At 43.8% G+C, this 13,813-nt stretch overlaps 1 protein-coding gene across 1 annotated transcript in view; it reads left to right on the plus strand.

The window, feature by feature from the left end:
• TMEM178B (transmembrane protein 178B) overlaps positions 1 to 13,813 on the plus strand; it is a 385,563-nt gene that overhangs the window by 34,471 nt on the left and 337,279 nt on the right. The gene's annotated exons all lie outside the window — the stretch shown is intronic.

The following is a 13,813-nucleotide window of genomic DNA, read 5'->3' on the forward strand; positions in this document are numbered from 1 at the left end:
CCCCAAGATTGTAATCTGAAAGACGGAACATTTTATTTCTTTTGCTTTACTTAGCCACAAATGGAAATGCATGTTAATGTCATTTTCATTAAAATTATTCTCCTCCTTAATTTCCCTCATCAGCTGTAATGACCTCTTCCAAGTTAGAAATGCTAAAGGATGTTCGAGGGAAAACATAAAATGTGACATGCAGCTTCTCAAATAGCTCTGGAACAAAGTGTGTGGTCGTTAGAAGACTGTGAAAGCAAAGACAGAAATTTATACAGAGTCTGTTTAACTCAAAAGAACTTCTCAATAAGACCTTTAAGAAGGGTCAGTTAGGGTTTGACAAGGTGAAACTGTGAAACATGCCAGTTTGGTTTTGTGCTTCCATTTAGCTTTGCAACCCTCCCGGCTGTTGTTTGGTAGTTCCGAAGTGTCCTGTGATTCCCAAAGTGGGGTTCCTATACTTCCTAGGAGGAAGTGATGTTCAGGAAAAACATGGCACCCCTGTGTCATTTGTGAATTTTACTCTACGATTGTTTGGAAAATCAAGTAATTAAACTATTGAATAATTTAGCATTATTTTTATATTTAAACAAATGGATATATTACAGAGAGGAGCACAAAATGTACATGACTTTTAAAGCTAAAACTTGACACTTTAAAGGCATTTAGGGCTTTGATAGGTCATGCCAACTCTTTATTTTCCCTAGGAATAGAAGTTCGTCGTCATTTACTCTTTGGAGTAAGTTCCCAGTTGGATCAGTGGTAAAGAAGGTGTCTCAAGCCTTCTTTTGGCCTCAGGCCACTTTCCAAAGTAACTACCAGATACTTTGATGAAAATATATGTGTAAATACTCTAATAAAGGCCAACTCGTTAATGGGAACACGGTAGTCCTTTTACTCATCATGCCTGGATAAGCTTTGAGTATTTCACTTGTGGCCATTGAGTGACCATGTCTCTGCCTCTTGTTTCATGTATTCACTCAGCTTATTATTATATCACTGGGCACTGACAATGTGCCTGGCACTGGTCTAAGCACCTGAGATAGAGGAGTAAAAAAGAAACAAAATACTTGCTCTGGCTGAGTCTACGTTCTAGCAGGGAGACAGTCATCAGAATAAGTAAATGATAGATTGTGAGTTTGAGCAAACTCCAGGAGATAGTGAAGGATAGGGAAGTCTGGTGTGCTGCAGTCCATGGGGTTGCAAAGAGTCAGACACAACTTGACAACTAACAACAGCAGCACCGATATTGTGTTTGAAGCTGATGAGTGTTTGGGGAAAAAATGGAACAAGGTAGGGAGCATAGGGAATGTGGAGGAGGGCACTGGCTTGAGATTTCAAGGAGGCGGGACAGGGAAGGACTCACCAAATAGATGACTTTGAAGGAGATAAAGGACTAAGACATATAGATTTTGGGGTAAGAGGAGGAAGAGTGAGGAAGCAGCCATGTTAAATTGCTAAGGCTGGCATATGCCTGGCCTGCCTGAGAAATAGCCAGAGGCCAGCAGAGTAGAGTGAATGAGTGAGTGAGGGGCAGAGCAGTAGGAGGTGTATCCATGTAGGGCCATCGTTAGGTCTTTGCTTCCACTCTGAGGAGGGGTCACAGCCACTGGGATCTTTCTGGTTGCTGTGCTGACGGTAGATTGTAGGGGGACAACGACAGAAGCAAGGAGATCAGTTAGGAGGCAGTTCACAGCACAGACAGGTGATGGTGGCTTAGGGCAGAATGTTAGCAGAGGAAGTGGTGAAAAGTGGATTCTGGAGATATTTTAAAGGTAGAGTGAAGAGGATTACTTATGGATTGGATGTGAGAGAAAGAGAGGACTCAGGGGAGGCTCCAGAGTTTTTGCTTGACCAGGGATGGAATTGCTGTCAACCAAGATGGAGACCGTAATGATCCAGCAGACTTCAGGGAGATAAAGGCTTTGGCTTGGGGTGTATTAAGTTGGAGACGTCTGGTAAACATTGCAGAGGAGGCACGTGGATATACGTGTCTGGAGTTCAGCAGAGTGATCTGGACTGGGGATGTAAACTTGAGAGTTGTTGGCATAGCTGGTGTTTAAAACTATGATTAGATGAGACCCCAAGGGAATGGGTGAGAGAAGATTAAAGACCGAGGCTTGGGGCACTGCACCACAAAGAGGTCCAGGAGAAAGAAAACCAAGGAGGAGTGGTCAGTGGAAATTAAGTGAAGAAAGTGTTTCCAGGAGAAGGAAGCAGTCTGTGTCACATATTGCTGGTTGAGCAAATGAAATGAAGAATGAGATTTGTCCACTGGGTTTGACCATTTGGAGGTCGTTGGTGGTTGTTTTGGTAGAGTAGCAGAAGTCCAATTGGGCTAGGTTCATGAGAGGATAGAAGAGACCTTGAGTATAAAGAACTCCTCAAAGATGGTTTGTCATAAAGGTAGTAGAGAAATGGAAGATTAGCTGGAGTGAGAAGTGGCCCTGGGAGAGGGATTTTTTTAAGGTGGGAGAAATAACAGCTGATTTGCATGATAATGGGAATGGTCCAATAGGGAAGGGAAATTGCCAATGTTGGTGGAAGGGGGGGGATCCTTACAGTGATGTCATTAACTAGGCACCCAGGGATGGGATCTAGTGCACAGGTGTGCCTCAGACAGGTGTACGAGCAGCTCATTTATAGTAACAGGAGGCAAGGCAGAATGTGTGGTAGTTAGGCACTTGCTGGTAGGTAGACAGATGCGGTCGTGGGAGTTACTGGAAATTCTATCAATTGCATCAAATCTCAGTGGTACAGGATGCAAGATCATCACCTGTGAGGATGGGGAGCAGGTGATGAAGGGGTGGACTTGGAAATATGATATCCTTGCAAGCAGCCTTAAGGGTTCAGTTGAGGCTTGTGGTCTCATATTTAATGTGAGACTAGTGTGGCATGATTGTGTGTTTTTCTCTAGGGTGTTTTGCTGCATGGGCAAATGCATGGAGAAAGCAAAGAGTGTTTTTTTTTTTTTAATATTTATTTATTTGGCTGCATCAATTGTGGTGCACGGGATCTGCGTTGCACAGGCTTAGTTGCTCCTCAGCATATGGGGTCTTAGTTTCCCGACCAGGGATTGAACCTTTGTCCTCTGCTTTGCAAGGCGGATTCTTAACCGCTGGAACACCAGGGAAGTCCCAGCAAAGAATTAGAGTTAATCAAGAGTTTGCTAAAATAGAATATGAAGAAGTGAAAGTGAGGCCTAGAGATGGAGAGTAAAGGAATGATTGGCTACGGCATCCAAACTGGAAAATGTGGGGAGAAAGGACAGGAGCAGATGAGGGACAGTGAAAAAGTGATGGGATGGATGGATTGTAAGTCCTGGTGGGATCAAAGGATTTTTGGAGATGGGTCACTAGAAGCAGTAAACTGGAAACTCAGGAGGTGGTGTACAAAGAGTGTGACCCCTGAAATTGTGCATTATTGGTAAGGACAAGGCCTTTGAATTCTTACCTGACTTTCTGTTCTTGGATTTTACAGACCTGGATTCCTGTCCTTTAGTACCCTTAATCCGGCTAGTAATTATGCATTTATTATTGTGATAGTTTTCTTCACTAAAGTGTGAGCATCATAAGGGCAGGGACTGTGACTGTGTCTGTTTCTTGTCACCACTACATCACTGTGTGTCTGGTTCAATGCTTGGCAAATTGTAGGAGCTTCATAAATAATTGATGAATGAAAGGTAAGACCCACGTTGATGGTAGTAATGCGACCCAAGTTAGGATGTTGATGTCCACTTGGGCCCTGTGGATTTTGATGATTCCAACACAGGAATAAAAACATTGACTCCTAAGAAAAAGTCAAATAGGATTTGACAAAACCTCTGTTCTATTGATTAAAAGGCAAAATTCTGCATCGTTTTTGAAAGCTAATTTATAGGAAAAAGAAGACACATGGTAGGAAAGATCAGGATTGGATTTTAGGAGCTCATTTCTTTAACAATCTTATTAAAACAATGTTTTAAACTTTTGAGTGAGGTTATTGTGTCTTTATTCATTCAACAGTTGTATGAATGTCCATGTGTATCAGACACTATGTAGCTGTGAATTTCATTGGAACAGGGCAAGGTCTAGGTCCCCAAGGGCTTACAGAATTAAGAACTGACTGAAGAAAGAACTTTTTTGTATAAATGAGTAGTGGAACTTCAGTGATACAATTCAGAATATACAATTGCATCAAAACTTGGGAAGAACATACAAATACTGATTTGATTTTGGGGGGGCTCCAAAATCACTGCAGATGGTGACTGAAGCCATGAAATTAAAAGACGGTTGCTCCTTGGAAGAAAAGCTATGACCAACCTAGACAGCATATTAAAAAGCAGAGACATTACTTTGCCAACAAAGGTCCATCTAGTCAAAGCTATGGATTTTCCAGTAGTCAGATATGGATGTGAGAGTTGGACTATAAAGAAAGCTGAATGCCAAAGAATTTTGAATGCTTTTGAACTGTGGTGTTGGAGAAGACTCTTGAGAGTCCCTTGGAATGGAAGGAGCTCTAACCAGTCAATCCTAACCTAAAAGAAATCAGTCCTGAATATTCACTGGAAGGACTGATGCTGAAGCTGAAGCTCCAATACTTTGGTCACCTGATGCGAAGAACTGACTCATTAGAAAAGATCCTGATGCTGGGATAGATTGAAGGCAGGAGGAGAAGGGGACGACAGAGGATGAGATGGTTGGATGGCATCACTGACTCGATGGACACGAGTCTGAGTAAGCTCTGGGAGTTGGTGATGGACAGGGAAGCCTGGTGTGCTGCAGTCCATGGGGTCACAAAGAGTCGGACACAACTGAGTGACTGAACTGAAATGACTGAGTAAATAGTTTACCTAAGTTCCAGAGAATAGCGAATTTCTCCATAGGTATTGTTATGGACTGAATGTATATGATCTCTGCTGTTCCCCTCAGTTCATATGTGGGAGCCCTAACCCCTAGTATAACTATCTTTGTGGTAAGGAAGTACTTATGGTTAAATGAGATCATAAGGGTGGGACCCTGATCCAAAAGAATTAGTGTCCCTATGAGAAGAGATATCAAAGAGCTCTCTGGCTCTCCGTCCACGTGCACACAGGGAAGACAGGCCACGTGAATACCTAGCGAGAAGGTGGCTGCCTGCAAGTGGGAAAGGAAAGCCCAGCAGAAACTGAACCCTGTGGGACCTTGGTCCTGGACTTTCTACCCTCCAGAACTTAGAGGAAATAAGTGTCTGTTGCTTGAGGCACCCTATCTGTGGTACTTTGCTGAGTAAGACAGGCACATGAAGCTGCCTACAACTTGAAGAATATGGCATCTGCCATCTTCTGTTTATCTAATACATTAATTTTCCATTTATGTTATACAGGATTGCCTCAAAAATAGTGTCTTTGCTGACAATTCCCTGGTCTAGGGAACATTCCTCAAATATGAATTGCTTCTTTTCACCTCAGCTGTGGAGAAGCCAGCCTGCATAGAATCTGAGAAGACAAATGTTGAAAGGTTCAGGGTATTTTCTGATGTTAATTCTGGGTTAAAAAATATAAAGAGAAGGAGAAAAGGTCAGAACTTAAATGGCTCTCCATCATCTTACTTTATTATAACTTTTTCCTGGGAGAAAAACAGAGTAGGACAAATGACTGCTGTCATGGATTGTTTCTATTTATTTTTCTATTGCCAGAAATGAGTGTTTGCTTATATCAATATTTTCATTCTGATTACATCCATCAGTAAAGTATGTATACTAATTTATAGAAGTAGTTGAATGAAGTTAACAATTTTGGCATTTCATGACAAAGCCAGAAACATTAGTCTTTAGATTAGAAGTATTAAGGATGCATAATTTACAAAGTCAATAATTGTTTTTCCCTGCCATTTATTGGTATTTGCTCTTTCTTTTTTGCCCATGTGTGTAGTAGGTCATCAGGATGAATTAACTCATGCAGGTCGTTTTCATCTGGTTTTTGGGCTCATTCTATTATGGAAGATTTATTTGCCTCAAAGCAATTTATCTTCAGAAATCACCTCACTAACTCTGTCCTTTTACTGGATTAGAATGTAAAAATCTGCTAATTGTTCCAGGTCAAGGTATCAGTAATCTCCCCTCTTTCCTGCTTCTCTGTTCCTACCCTTTTAGCAAGAACTTCTCTCCATGGTTTCCAGTCTTCACGGAGACTCCCTAGGGGCTCCAGGGAGGTAACATCAAAGGTCTTTCTCTTGTTTATCAGAGAAGTGAGGATGCCCCTCAAAATCCTGCATTCCGTTCTGCAAGTACCCACTCACCCACTTGGCCTGAGTGATAAATGACTTTTGCCAAGAAAGTACATTTCATTTCTCTTACTGCTCGAGCCTCTTCTGGGGAAGAGAAAGAAAGGGAGGTGACATGTATGGTGACTTGGGAGCTTGCTCTGCATTTCAGCCTGAGGCAGACCATTGGCTATCAGTGCATACCCTACCAGGCTTTCAAGGGTGAAGTAGTTTCCTCTGAAACTGTCCAAAAATACTGTGATGGCAGAATAGCTGGCGACGTATCGAGTAGTGCTAAGGTGGCAGGTGCGGAAACCGAGGTCCCTTGAGGCCCCAGGCCCTGCTCCTGTGGCTGGTTGGTGAAATCAAGTGGGTCCCTGCCTCCTACACCAGTGCTTCCCACTCCAAGAGCAGTTTTTACTTTCCAAATGCTTGTTTAACCGTGGAGCTCATGTTGTTCTAACTCAGCTGCTCTAGTTGAAGTGGGAAGGGGACCTCTGAGTCCCGGGCTCTGTCTCGTTGGTCCCATGGCTGTCCATCTGTTCCCAAGTTCCTAGGACTCCACGTAACACAGCATGAAAACTAGGGACTTGATAACCATTGTATTGGAAGGGCTTAGGAGGGCCCAGGCGAGGGCATCACCCCGCCAAACAAGTCTGCGGAGTCCGTCTTCTTCTTCCTATCTCATGCTTCTCTCTGGGAGCCTCCTTCCAGGTGGAACAGTGCCCATCTCAACATCTTCTTCTGCAGGAAGCCATTCCCTGTCCCCCCATCGGAATGGGAGCCCCCTCCCTCTGAATCCAGGGCACCTGTTTCTTGGGAGCTCCTCCTGTTGCCTACCTTGTTGATGAGTTGGACCATTTTCAGTCTGAGGGTAAGCCTCCCAAGGCCAGGGACCATGGCGTACTCATTTCATCTCTTTGGTACCTACAATGTTGCTGTTGTCGTTTAGTCACTCAATCGTGTCCGATTCTTTGTGACCCGATGGACTGTAGCCTTCCAGGTGCCTCTCTCTGTCCATGGGATTCTCCAGGCAAGAATACTGGAGTGGGTTGCCATTTCCTTCTCCAGGGGATCTGCCTGACGCAGGGATCAAACCTGTGTCTCCTGCGCTGGCAGACAGATTCTTTACCGCTGAGCTACCAGGGAAGCCCCGGCACCTATAATGGTATATTGCAAATAATGAAGACTCAGCAAATGTTTGTGGAATTGAAGAGACCATTTTATATGGTATCTACTTAACCACCATTTGAGCTGGATAACCTCTGATATCTGGGTATGCTAATTGTGCCTCCTCAGGCAGGGGGAGAAGGTTATTTAGATAATTGTTCAGAAATGTTATGTAAAAATCTAATGATTATATTGTCTTGCTGTTTTCACAGTTAAGGCCATTTTAGTATGGGGATCAAAGATCATTTATAATTGATATAAAGAGGAAGCCTTGAATTTCTCAGGGCTGAAAGTGGATGACCACATAATATCACTGATTGGTGGGCAAGGTCCTCAAGGAGGAAGTGTTTGAGTTGATTTCACCATTAAAGTGACTCATTGGAAAAGACCCTGATGCTGGGAAAGATTAAAGGCAAGGAGGAGAAGGAGACGACAGAGGATGAGATGGTTGGATGGCATCACCGACTTGATGGAAATGAGTTTGAGCAAGCTCCGGGAGTTGGTAATGGACAGGGAAGCCTGGTGTGCTGCAGTCCATGGGGTCGCAAGTAGTTGGACACGACTGAGCGACTGAACTTAACACCATTAAGGACAGCACATCTATGTTAAGTATAGCCTTGCACTAGGTGCCGATGAACTGTATCAGACATCTCTGTGTCCTGCCTTACATCCTTCTCAACCCATCTTTTACTCCAGCCGTTGCTGGGCAAGGAGCCTCACAGAATGTCATAGGACAGCATCTTGCTTCAGTTGTACCACATAGCTGTCCCTTTCTCCCCATGGGTTTCTGGGGACCATCACTGGAAGGCCCAGTGGAGTATGAAGGAGTCAACATCCCTGGGCTAACCCTTACCAGTGAGGGGCGGGAGCTGGTGGTGAATTGCTTCCTTCTTTGTCCTTTGGATGGAGGAGTCTGAGCCATATTCTGTTCATCCTCAGAGGGTCCAGGGAGATGGAGTAAGCCATGCAGGGACCCAACAGTGACCACTCATTCATGCACCTTTGCGTTGGCTCTCTCCCCTGCTGTGTTTCTCTCTCCCCTAGTTCCTCACTCCCGCTCCTGGGATCCATCCCAAATAACCTACTGCACATAAGCTGTTAGTAAAGACTCTGCTTTTAGTGGGGGAATTCAGGCCAAGTTAAGGGATTAAAGAGTGTAGTGAGAGCTTTTCCTTGTCCTCCAAAAGCTTATTAGCTTGGGGAGTCTTGTGGAACATTTGGTTACTTTAGAAGGCCAAAATGGGTGGTTCAGACAGAGTGGGTGCTGCTGCAGAAAGGAAAAGGGAAGTTTGGCGTGTGTGTCACTTGTGCACTAGGCAGGTCCCGAGAAGGAGCTGAGTGGGCCGGTAGGGAGGCAGAGTACGCTCTGGTGTTATGTAACGGGAGGTGTGAGCAGAAAAGCTGCATTAGGGTTATTGTAGGGAGAGAGTGAAAAGTACACTTAGAATTATCTGGTTGTGTGCAGTCATGAATGCCAGGCATAGGATTCCTGATTTTCCTTTGATGAGAAGGCATCTGGAAATTTGAAAACTTGGGGGGTACAGTCTGGAGAAGGAAGAGAAGGGGACGAGAAACTGTCGAGACATTGAAGTGGAATCAGGTGAATGAAGGGCAAAGTTCAGTGACCCAATCAATTGCAAACTCCGTCGTTGAGCATTCTGCTAGAAGTGAGATTCCTGGGGGAATACAGAGATTAACCTCAACAAGGTACATTTGCTGTAGGGTGTTATGCTGAGTGAAACAAGTCAGACAGGGAAAGACAAATGCTGTGTGGTATTGCTTATATGTGGAGTCTAAAAAACACAACAAACTAGTGAATAAAATGCAGAAGAAACAGACTCACAGGTAGAACAAACCAGTGTTTACCAGTGTGTGGGTGGGTGAGTGGGGTCACAGACTTCTGGGTTTAAGGTAGGCTTATGAATGTATTGTACAACAGGGGGAATATAGCTGATATTTCGTAATACCTATGAATGGCAATTAGCCCTTAAAATTGTATAAAGAAATGTTTTCCCATCCTTAAAAAGATAAAAACAAACCAAAAATCCACAAGGGGCTTTCACATCTGAGGAAAAGGCCCATGTATAAGGAGTAGAGTGGTGTTTAAAAGGAAAAAATTTTCATGGACCCCCAGAGTTGACTTCAATTATTTTTGTTATTGTTGTTGTTGTGTGTGCATGTGGAATTGTGTCTGATTCTGTGCGACCCCATGGACTGCAGCCCATTGGGCTCCTCTGTGCATGGGATTCTCCTGGCAAGAATACTGGAGTGGGTTGCCATGCCCTCCTCCAAGGGATCTTCCCAACCCAGGGATCGAACCCGCTTCTCTTATGTCTCCTGAATTGGCAGGCAGGTTCTTTACTACTAGCACCACCTGGGAAGCCCATTTTTATTATAATTTTATTTAAATATGTATAAAAAAAGGCAATTTATAAACCCTTAGTACTTATATATCCATAAACCCCAGAGAGATTTACACATTAAAAACCAATCAAATGACAAAATCAATAAAATTCAAACTACCACCATTAATTTAACGTGATGGATGATGTTTTTGGCTAAAACGAAATTGCTGTGGATGAATGCACGTGGTCCTGGCGGCCTCAGCTTAGACTCCGAGTTCAGGCTGCAGTGGGCCCCGCAAAGACTGCATTCTGCTGCCGGTTTGTGTTTGAACCACTGAGAAACCTTTGTTTGAACAGCTGGCCACGAGTGAATGCATTATTTACCCACGGAGGCCGCCTCTGTTCCTTTCTCATTAGCCAGAGACAATGAAAGTGGCATCCTTTGTGCCAGCTGGGCCCTAAGCAGGAAGCAGAAGTGGTGCTGAGCTCTGGGCTTGGGGGGTAAGGGGTGGGAAGGGGGCCCTGGAGGGAAGCTGAGTGATGGAGGTCAGAGGGCAGAAGAAAATTGGGAAAAAATGGTCAGCATCTCACAAGACCGAGAGGGATGCTGGAATATCCATTATTAAGTTCAGCTGGGATGCTGATGTCAATTTTTCAGCTATTAAATTCTAGTGAAGTGGGGATTTCAGAGATATTTTTCCTGATTAAGGGACACCCCCGCCCCCCGCCCCCGCCACGGCATCTGTGGATAGAGTAGAATATTTGTGGAATATTACACTATTTACTGTCTCCCATACAGTTTGGGGCTTCCCAGGTGGTGCTAGTGGTAAAGAACCTGCCTGCCACTTCCAGAGACTTAAGAGATGTGGGTTCAATCCCTGGGTTAGGAAAACCCCCTGGAGGAGGGCATGAAAACGTTTCACCTGTGGCTTGTTCATGGGCCGGCCTCCACCTCAGTTATTTAAGGGCTTCTCACCTGGGGCTGACTCCAGACCTGAGGATGCCACCGGGACCGACTGGACGCTGTTTGGAAGTCTGCCTTCTCTCTTAGAATCAGGGCCTGGAGGTAAGGAGGTCTGGGTTTCAATCTCAGCTTCTCCGTTTCCTGTGTGACTTTAGACCCAGTCTCTTTGTAATAATGGCTACTTTGCGAGATGAACAAGTTAACATACGTGAAGTGTTCAGGACACTTGGTGAATAGTAAGTGCTGTGTAACAGTGTATGACGGTGGTGGTGACGGTGTTAGTTAAATCTGTGATGTTTGACCCCGCAGGGAAGCACTGAGCCTGCTGTTTGAAGGGGTTTTTTTTTTAACAGGATCTGTGGGAGAGATGATTGGCTGACAATCATGAGGTCTCTTTGCTAAAGAGGCAACAGCAGGATATAAAAACATATTAGGAATCACAAACCTTGGTTATTTTAACCCTCGTTCATTTGTGGTCAGTTGAAGTCTGCCTTTGCGAAGGAAGGGTGATGAAGGAAGGGTATGAAGAACCAGAATGAAACTGAAAGGGCCTTGTCTGAGGAGCTTCAGAAAACCTTACTTTCTAACAATATGTATCCTGCATTAAAAACAGATGTGCTAATTATGTGCTGTCAGTCTTATTAATTATAACAGGTCCCCAAGGGAAATTATTTGGCACACTTGGGTCTCTGAAGACATTTTGCTGAGTCAGGTCCTGTGTGAGTCAGGGTCCTCCAGAAGTGTACCCCGAGACAGGGAGATGGCCAGCGGGGGGTTGGGGGGCACAGCAGTAGGTATGGGGAGAGAATGGGACAGTGATTGGCTGGTGGGTGGGCTCTTGCTGTGGGCAACCAGGGCTCAATTTTTGCAGAGCTCTGAAGAACGATGCAGAAAGCGCTTCCAGTTACTCAGGCTGACCTGTGAGGGTGCTGTGCTACTCATCCACTGATTTCTCCAAGCCCCTGTGTGGAGGCCTGCTCCGGCAGGGTTGGGGGTTAGCTATCCACCACTTTGCGTCTCTCACAGGGTCCCAGAGGGACCAGAGAGGTGGCCAGAGCGGTTCTTCAGACATAGACTGTCAGGTCCTGGTGGGTGGAAGACTAGGATTGCCTGCAGGTACCGAGGTGCCCTGGATGATGTGGGCTGGGACGTCGGCTAAGTTCTTCCCACGTTCTGTGCTCTGTGCTGCACTAACATCTTGGGTTGGCACTCACCAAACACACGTTAAGCGTTTATTAACACGCTTTGATGCCTTTTGCAGATGTATGTGCTAAGTGTCCTCAGTGGGGACCCCCCCCTGTTTGGCCCCATCTCAGTTAAAGGGAGGCAGGGGCTGGTGAAGGGAGCTGCCAGGGTACTGCAGGTGGGGAGAGGTTGATGAGGTACCTGGAAGTGGAGGGGCTGGGTGCTGCCCTCCTATAGGTGCAGCCATCATGGACGTGGATCAGGGCAGGCCTCTGCCTTTGCCAAGGAATTGAAAGGGTCAGCAGGACGTGCTTTGCTTGTGCTAAAGAGTTCAATTGTAATGGTTGAAAAAAAGTGAAAGTGTTAGTCACTCAGTCATGTCCAATTCTTTGTGACCCCATGGACTGTATAGACCTCCAGGCTTCTCTCTCCATGGAATTCTTCGGGCAAGGATACTAGAGTGGGTTTCCGTTCCCTTCTCCAGGGGATCTTCCCAACCCAGGGATCAAACCCAGGTCTCCTGTTTTGCAGGCAGGTTCTTTACCATCCTAACCACCTTCTGGAGGCTCTGTAATGGTAAAGGGGCAGATCTTAGATAAGGGCAGGAGAGTGACTTAGGATGACGATGGAGCTTGGGACTGTAGCTTTGAGATGGGCAATGTCTTTCTTCAAAATTTGAGGGTATTAACATTGAGGGATCTGGCTTAGTACAGGGAGGTGGCATCTGATTGGAGGCAGAGACTAGGGGGAGGTTCAAACTCTGTTCTGAGACTTGTGACTTTGGGCAGGTTGACCTCTGTTTTTTCATCTGAAGGAAGAAATGGTAACATGCAGTTTACCAGGTTATGATCAGGTGAGTGGATGTGTCTGTTGCAAAGCGGTCATGTTCTTCAGACCAGTGGGGATGTGGCTGGGGGAGGGATGGAATGGGAGCTTGAGGTTAGCAGATGTAAGCTTTTATAGACAGAATGGATAAACGAGGTCCTGCTGTATGGCACAGGGAACTGTATTCAGTCTCCTATGATAAACCGTAATGGAAAAGAATAAAAAAAGAATGTATAACTGAAACGTTTTGCTGAAATTAACGGAACATTGCAGAAATTAGCACAACATTGTAAATCAACTATACCTCAATTAAAAAAACACGTAAAAATTAGTGCAGCCACTTTGGAAAAGATTTTAAAAGTTTCTTATAAAATTAAACATATACTTACCATGGGGGGAAAAACAAAAAAAATAAAGCAGTCATATTCTTTTCTTGTGCATAGAATATTTTAAATGTTTACATTTAATTAAATGTTTTAATAAAATAATGCACCCTAATGCAATTATTCTATTTACAAGATAATTTCAGGTTTTATAAAAATGTTAATTCAGAGTATATACTAATGGGATGCAAAATTTAAATTTAGTTTTATTTTTATTAATACTTTTTAATCAAAGTAAAGTGGTAATAAAATACAACTAAAAATGTCCTAAAGAAAAAAGTCCAGTCCTTTGCCTCTTATTTTCCAAGCCAACTTTTTAGTTACTTTGGATGTTTTTTTAATTGTTTCCTCATTTTAAAGTGATATACTTATGTCACAATGTGTTAGATATTACATTTAAACTTTGATATCATCGATTGAATTTTAGTCCTTATATCCTATGCTGCTTCATTCACCTCTATTTCTCAATATAATTATATCATAATTTTTGGTTAAAATCCCTTATCAGTATTTACATTATTATGACTGTATAAATATCATTTATTAATACTTTTGAGCCAGATAGTGTACTCTGATTCTATTTGCTTCTCATACATTTTATTTTCCTAGAGGTAGTAAAACTGCCTTTTAAAAAATTGCTCAGTGTTTTATGTATCTTTTGCTAATTTCTCCCTGAGATTCTTTTTTTAATTAATTAATTTTGATTGGAGGATAATTACTTTACAATATTGT

Source organism: Giraffa tippelskirchi, chromosome 10 (genome assembly GCF_054371585.1).
Source record: "Giraffa tippelskirchi isolate mGirTip1 chromosome 10, T2T-mGirTip1v1.2.pri, whole genome shotgun sequence".
Taxonomy (NCBI): domain Eukaryota; kingdom Metazoa; phylum Chordata; class Mammalia; order Artiodactyla; family Giraffidae; genus Giraffa; species Giraffa tippelskirchi.